Below are 7,796 nucleotides of genomic sequence, written 5' to 3' on the forward strand. Positions count from 1 at the left end.
CTTCCTCCTCCACAAGTCTTAGAGGTAAACTATACTATGTTCTTCTTATTTATTTATAATCTCATTCTTTATGCCTAAATCATGAACCCATTTTGATCTTATCTTGGTGTACAGTGTTAAGTGTGGGTCCATGCCTAGTTTCTGCTATACTAATTTCCAATTTTCCCAGCAGTTTTTGTCAAATAGTGAATTCTTATCCCAAAAGTTGGGGTCTTTGGGTTTGTTAAACACTAGATTGCTATAGTTATTGACTATTTTGTCCTGTGAACCTAACCTATTTACTGATAAACTAGTCTATTTCTTAGCCAATAGCAAATGGTTTTGGTGATTGCTGCTTTATAATATAGTTTTAGATCTAGTACAGCGAGGCCACCTTCATTTGATTTTTTTTTTCATTAGTTCCCTTGAAATTCTTGACTTTTTGTTCTTCCACATGAATTTTATTGTTATTTTTTCTAGGTCATTAAAATAGTTTCTTGGGAGTCTGATTAGTATAACACTAAATAAATAGATTAGTTTAGGTAGTATTATCATCTTTATTATATTCACTCAGCCTATCCAAGAGCACTTAATATTTTTCCTTGGTTAGATCTGACTTTATTTGTGTGGAAAGTGTTTTGTAGTTTTTCTCATATGGTTCCCAACTTTTCCTTGGCAGATAGATTCCCAAATATTTTATACTATCAACAGTTATTTTAAATGGAATTTCTCTTTGTATCTTTTGTTGTTGGATTTTGTTAGTGAAGGATAAAACTGCTAAGGATTTATGTGAATTTATTTTGTATCCTGCAACTTTGCTAAAGTTGTGGATTATTTCTAATAATTTTTTTAGTAGAATCTCTGGGATTTTCTAAGTATACTATCATATCATCTGCAAAGATTGATAATTTGGTTTCCTTATTACCTAATCTAATTCCTTTAATCTCTTTTTCATCTCTTATTGCTGAAGCTAGCATTTGTAATACAATATTGCATAGTAATGGTGATAGTGGGCAACCTTCTTTCACTCCTGATTTTATTGGGAATGGTTTCAGTTTATCACTATGACATATGATATTTACTGATGGTTTTAAATAGATGCTACTGACTACTTTAAGGAAAACTCTGCTTATTCCTATACTCTCTAGTGTTTTTAATAGGATAAAATCAAGTGTTTTTTCTGCATCTATTGAGATGATCATGGTTTTTGTTAATTTGGTTATTGATATAGTCAATTATGCAAATAGTTTTCCTAATATTGAACCAGCCCTGCATTCCTGGTATAAATCCTACTTGGTCGTGGTGTATTATCCTGGATATGACTTTCTTACTTTACTTACTTTTTTACTTTAAATTTTATTAATCTCTCCTTTTACTTTTAGAATTTTGAGGTTAGTGTTTGATTGGGGATTTTTAATTTGTTCCTTTTCTAGCTTTTTTTAGTTGCAAGCCCAATTCATTGACCTTCTCTTTCTCTATTTTATGCAAATAGGCCTCTAGAGACATGAAATTTCCCCTGATTACCACTTTGGCTGCATCCCACACATTTTCATATGATGTCTCATTATTGTCATTCTCTTGGGTGAAATTATTAATTGTGTTTGTTTCACCCAATCATTCTTTAGGATGAGATTATTTAGTTTCCAATTACTTTTTGGTCTATTTTCCCCTGGCTTTTTATTGAATGTAATTTTTATTGCACTGTGATCTGAAAAAAGATGCATTTATTATTTCTGCCTTTCTGCATTTGAATTTGAGGTTTTTATGTCCTAATATATGATCTGTTTTTGCAAAAGTTCCATGAACTGCCAAGAAAAAGTGTATTTCTATTTCCATTTAGTTTTCTCCAAAGATCTATCACACCTAACTTTTCTAGTGTTCCATTTACCTCTTTAGCTTCTTTCTTATTTTTTTTTTTTTGTGGTTTGATTTATCTAGTTCTGAGAGCGCAAATTTGAGATTTCCCACTATTATTGTTTTGCTGTCTATTTCTTCTTGCAGTTCTCTTAACTTCTCTTTTAAGAATTTAGATGCTACACTACTTGGTGCATATATGTTTAATATTGATATTGCTTCGTTGTCTATGCTACCCTTTAGCAAGATAAAGTGCCTTTCCTTATCTCTTTTAATTAGATAAATTTTTGCTTTTGTTTGATCTGAGATCAGGATGGTTACCCCTGATTTTTTGGCTTCACCTGAAACATAGTAGATTCTTCTCTAGCCTTTTACCTTTATTCTGTATGTATCACTCTGCTTCAAGTGTGTTTCCTGTAAACAACATATTGTAGGATTCTGGCTTTTAAATCTAGTCTGCTATCTACCTCCAATTTATGAGGGAGTTTATCCCATTCACATTTATGGTTAAAATGACTAATTCTGTATTTCCTGCTGTCTTCTTATTCCCAGATTATGCTTTTCTCTTTTCTTACCCCCTTCCCCTATATTAAACTTGTGAGCACCACTTGCCTCACTCAGCCTTCCCTTTTTAGGATCCCTTTTCCCCCTTAGAGTTCCTCTTTCCTGAAACCTTTCCCTTACAATTTCTGTATTCCTTTATATTTAGCTTACTCCTTCCCTTTTAGCTTTTCCCCTGCCCATCTTTCAAAGAGTTGGGAGAAGTTTCTCTGTAAATCGAATATGTCTAATATTTTCTCTTTGAGTCAATTCTAATGAAAGTAAGATTCCCACTATGTTCACTCCCGTCCCTTATTTCCCTCAGATATAATAGATTTCCTTTGCCTCTTTGTGAGATGTAGTACTTTCACTTTCCCTTTTTTCCTGTTATAATTTCTTTTCTACCTCTAATTTCTTTTTATGTTATAACAGTAAAACCAAATTATACATGTATTCTTTATGTATACTTATAATAGAAATATAGTTCCCAAGATTTCTTTTTACCTTTTTATATTTCTCTTGAGTCCTATATTCAAAGGTCAACCTTTTTCTTTAGTTCCATTTTTTTTTCATCTGAAATTGATGGGATTCACCCATTTCATTGAATGTACATCTTCTTGATGGCTAAGCTATTCTTGGCTGCATACCAAGTTCCTTAGCCTTTCCGAATATCAGATTCCAGGCCCTTCAATCCTTTAATGTGAACACTGCTAGAATCTGAGTAATCCTTATTGTGACTCCTTTGTATTTGAAATTTGTTTTCTAGCTGCTTGTAGTATTTTTCCCTTGGTCTGACAGTTCTGGAATTTAGCCACAATTTTTTTGGAGATTTGATTTTGGGATCTCTTTTAGTAGGTGATCAATGAATTCTTTCAATGTCCATTTTGCCTTCTGTTTCTATAACATCTGAGCAGTTCTCTTTGATGATTTCCTGAAAAATAGTGTCTAGGTTCTTTATTTCATCATAATTTTCAGGGAATCCAATAGTCCTTAGATTATCTCTCCTAGATCTATTTTCCAGGTCTATTGTTTTCCCAAGTAAGTATTTAACATTTTTTCTATTTTTTCATTTTTTTTTTTTTGTTTTACTTGAATGATTCTTGGTGTCCCCTTGAGTCATTCATTTCCATTTGTTCAATTCTGATTTTTAATGAATTATTTTCTTCATTTGCTTTTTAAATTTCTTTTTGTAATTGTCCAATTGAGTTTTTAAATGAGCTGTTTTGTTCTATGAATTTTTTTTCCATCTCGCCAATTTTATTTTTTAGGGAACTATTTTCTTTTTTCCAATTCACTAATTTTGTTTTTCAGGGAGTTGATTTCTTTATCTACTCTATCTTTTAATGAGTATATGACTTATTCATATCCTCTTGCAAAGCTCCTCTTTCCTTTCCCCATTTTCTTCTAGCTCTTTTTCTTTCTTTCTTTCTTTTCTCTTTCTCTCTCTCTGTCTTTTTTTTTTTTTTTGCTGTGCAATTAAGGTTAAGTGACTTGCCCAAGGTCACACAGCTAGGAAGTGTTAAGTGTCTGAGATCAAATTTGAACTCAGATCCTCCTGACTTCAGGGCTGGTGCTCTATCCACTGCTCCACCTAGCTGCCCCTTTCTAGCTCTTTTTAAAGAGTCTTTTAAATTTCTTCTATAAGAGTCTTGTGTGATGAAGATCAGGTTATATCACCATTCTTCTGGAGACAATCTGCTTATAGTCTCCTCAGTGTTTGAAGCCGGCTCTCTTTCAGTATAGAAACTATCTATAGTTAGAGGCCACTTTGTCTTTTTACTCATTTTGACAAAACAAAACAAAACAAACAAACAAACAAAAAATTCAGTCTGCTTTTAGGGTAGTGTGGTACCAAGCTTCCTCAGCAGATAACAGGAAGTAGCAGAGAAGGAGCAGTGGGACAGCAATGGCTGTGCTAAGATCAGCATCTGTATTGACATTAGTGGCTACACTGTGTTCAGCATCTGCACTGGGATCAGCACTGAAATACTGCTGAGTCCCTCTCAGTGCTGGGTGGGTGTGGCCAGGTCCAGAGAGACTTTAGCATTTTGGGGTCACAGTCTTTATCCCCTGCATTCATAGCTTCTCTGCTGATCTACTGGCTTGTTGACAGAACAGAGTAGATAACAATGTGGTAAATTTCTCCCCACAAATTTTCCCCCAGCTGAGACCCCACCCCACCCCCTTTCTGGTCTGCTCAGTGTGAGCTGCTTCCTGTTTTCTCACTACTAACTTACCTGACACTGCGCCTGTCCTAATCATCCCCATCCTGGAGCAAAAACTGATCTTTTCTGGTAAATTTCGAGATTATCTTTTGTTGGTAATGTGTTGTACTCCCAATATTCAAGAGTTTTGACAGTCAAGCACTAATTCTGAGGCTGTTCCATAAAAAAAGTAGTCTGAGGGTAAGGGAGAGCTTAGACAGATGTGTGTGTCCTCTCTACCATCTTGGATCTGCCCTCAATATAACATCTAGAAGCTGGTTTTATGATGAAAATTATAAAGTAGATAAATCATTGGTAGAGTTAGAAAAAAAACAAACAAATTACTAGTATCAAAAATGAAGGGTGAATTCATCAGAAGTGAAGAGAAACTTAAAACAATGATTAGGAATTATTTTGACCACCTATATATCAAATTGAAAATCTAAATTAAATGGATAAATGTCTATGAAAATATAAATTATCCAGATTAACAGAAGAAAAATAAAAGATTTAAATAACCCAATTTTAGACAAATAAATTGAACAAATCATCAATGTACTTCCCAAGAAAATCTCCCTGGGACCAAATGGATTTGCATGCAAATTTTACCTAACTTTTAAAGAAAAATGAATCCCAATACTATATTTGTCAGATCTATGGAAAAGGAATAATTCAAGACCAAAAAAGATATAGAAAGCATTACAAAATATAGAATAAATCATTTTGATTATATAAAATTTAAAAAAAAGTTTTTGCACAATGCAACAAAATTATAAGAAAGCATAAACCTGGGAAAATTTTTGCAACAACTATCTCTGATCAACTGAGTTAAATTTATAAAATTCAAGTTATTCCCCAATTGACAAATGGTCAAAGGATATGAAAAGCCAACTTTCATAAAAAGAAATCAAAGCTAAATAGAGTTATATAAAAAAATGCTCTGAATCACTATTGATGAGAAAAATATACATTAAGACAATACCTCACACCTATCAGAATGGCTACATGACAAAAAAAGGAAAATGCTGGAAAGTTGAAGGAGGATATGGGAAAACTGGGATACTAATGCACCATTGGTAGAGTTGTGAACTGATGGAATCATTTTGGAGATCAATTTGGAACTATGCTGTATCTATATCCCAAGGGCACCCAAAAATGGAAAAAGTACCTCTTTGTACAAACTTATTTACCATAGCTCTTTTTGTGGTAGCAAAAATTGGGGAATGGCTAAATAAGTTATATTATATAAAGGAATATTATGCTATAAGAAATGACAAGCAGGATAATTTTAGAAAACCTTGGAAAGACTTGCATGATCTGATGCATAGTAAAGTGAACAGAACCAAGAGAATGCAGTAATAGCAATACTGTTTGAAGAAATCTATGAATGACTCTTAGCTATTCTCAGTAAGACTAATGATCCAATAGAATATCCAAGGACTAATGATTAAATGTGCTGTCTCCAGAGAAATAACTGGTATTGAGTATAAACTGAAACATATTATCTTTCACTTTTTTCTTTTATTGAATCTTCTTATACAATATGACAAATATGGAAATATTTTACATTTATATGTCTACATCTAAAATTTATATTAATATTTATACACACATATAACCTGTAGCTGATTTCTTACTGCCTCAGGGAGTGAGAGAGGAGAGAGGGATAGGATTTGGAACTTAATTTTCAAATAAAAATGTTAAAAAAACATTAAAAATATAATAAGCAACATTTATGTGTTGTTGTTAATTACTTGTTTTTCAGTTGTGTCTGATTTTGGTAACCCTATGTGATATTTTCTTGGCAAAGATAGTGAAGTGTCATTTCTTTGCCTTTGCCATTTCCTTCTCCAGCTCATGTGACAAACTGAGGCAAACAAGATAAAGTGACTTGTGCAGGGTCACATAGTTTGTAAGTACCTGGGGTTGAATCTGAACTTAAAAAGGTGGGTCTTCTTAACAACATTGTCAGCACTCTATACACTGTACTACTTAGCTGCTCTAATATTTATGTACCAAGCATGTATTAAGTGTAGGGAACAGCTACTGAATACAAAAAAAAAAAAAAAAAAAAAAAAAAAAACAAAACTTACTTTCCATTGAGAGAGACATGAACTACAGATAAAACTACTGATTCACCAATAATCAGACCCAAATAAAGTATATGATCTTGTAATAAAACAAAGAATGTTTACTTAAAACAGAATTCCAGGTAAATAAATTAATTCAAGCAGCAAAAAACTCTGCCATATATTTTTCAAAACTGCTACTTTTTACATTTCTAATGCTGTGAATAGACTCTACCACTCACCCAATAACTTCTTCACTCTCATTTCTTAAGTGGAAAAGGAGAGAGAAACAGGCACTTTCACTCATAGAGTGAAAAATCAGCATTTCCCATCCCATTTCTCTGCAATGTTATATCAGTGACACTTTGGAATAACAATTCACTGAATAAAATATCAGGACTGGGGCTTTAAGATCATTTCTCCCTGACCTGGATGCACCCCCTATTTCCAACTCCTGGACATCTCCAACTCATGTTTCAAATCCTAAGATTTCTGTTTTCTTTTTCAACTATGCATACTAAAAGCAGCTAAGCTCCACAGAAGCTTTTGCAAGCTCTTGTTCTCAAAGAAAATATGCATTAGATAGCTTCCTCCTTACATTTACTTGGTCTATAATGTCAAATCTGCTTTTGTTTTGGTATTTTGTGTATGTTTTTTTCTGCTTTTTAAATTCTGATTCTTTACTTGCTAAACTCAACTTGTTGTTAGACATGACTTGTGTAAAATAAAATAGGAAAAATTTACATTTTGCATCACAAAATGTAGTGGTAGTAGCATTGGATTTGCAGTCAGAAAGCTATGTGATCTTGCATAGTCACCTAATCCTTGTGTGCCTCTTTATATCTTCTAAGACATAAATAATAAAAACAGAATACTTGATTCTTATACCTAAACATTTCCTCTATTCTGACTTTTTCTTGAATACAAAGTAGACAGAGGTCAAGCATAAACTTAAATTAGGACAAAAACCAAAATCTCTGCCTAAATGTTAGAAATAAGATACTATCATTATTAATCTTTATATTTATCAATATCTAATTATGAAGTTCTAGGTTCAAGTCTTGCATCTAAAATATATTGTAATAATACTTTTAAATAAGTCATTTAAAGTTTTAGTAGTCTAGACAACTCTCTAAAACTGAAATACAGA

Source organism: Sminthopsis crassicaudata, chromosome 4, assembly GCF_048593235.1.
Source record: "Sminthopsis crassicaudata isolate SCR6 chromosome 4, ASM4859323v1, whole genome shotgun sequence".
Classification (NCBI taxonomy): Eukaryota; Metazoa; Chordata; class Mammalia; order Dasyuromorphia; family Dasyuridae; genus Sminthopsis; species Sminthopsis crassicaudata.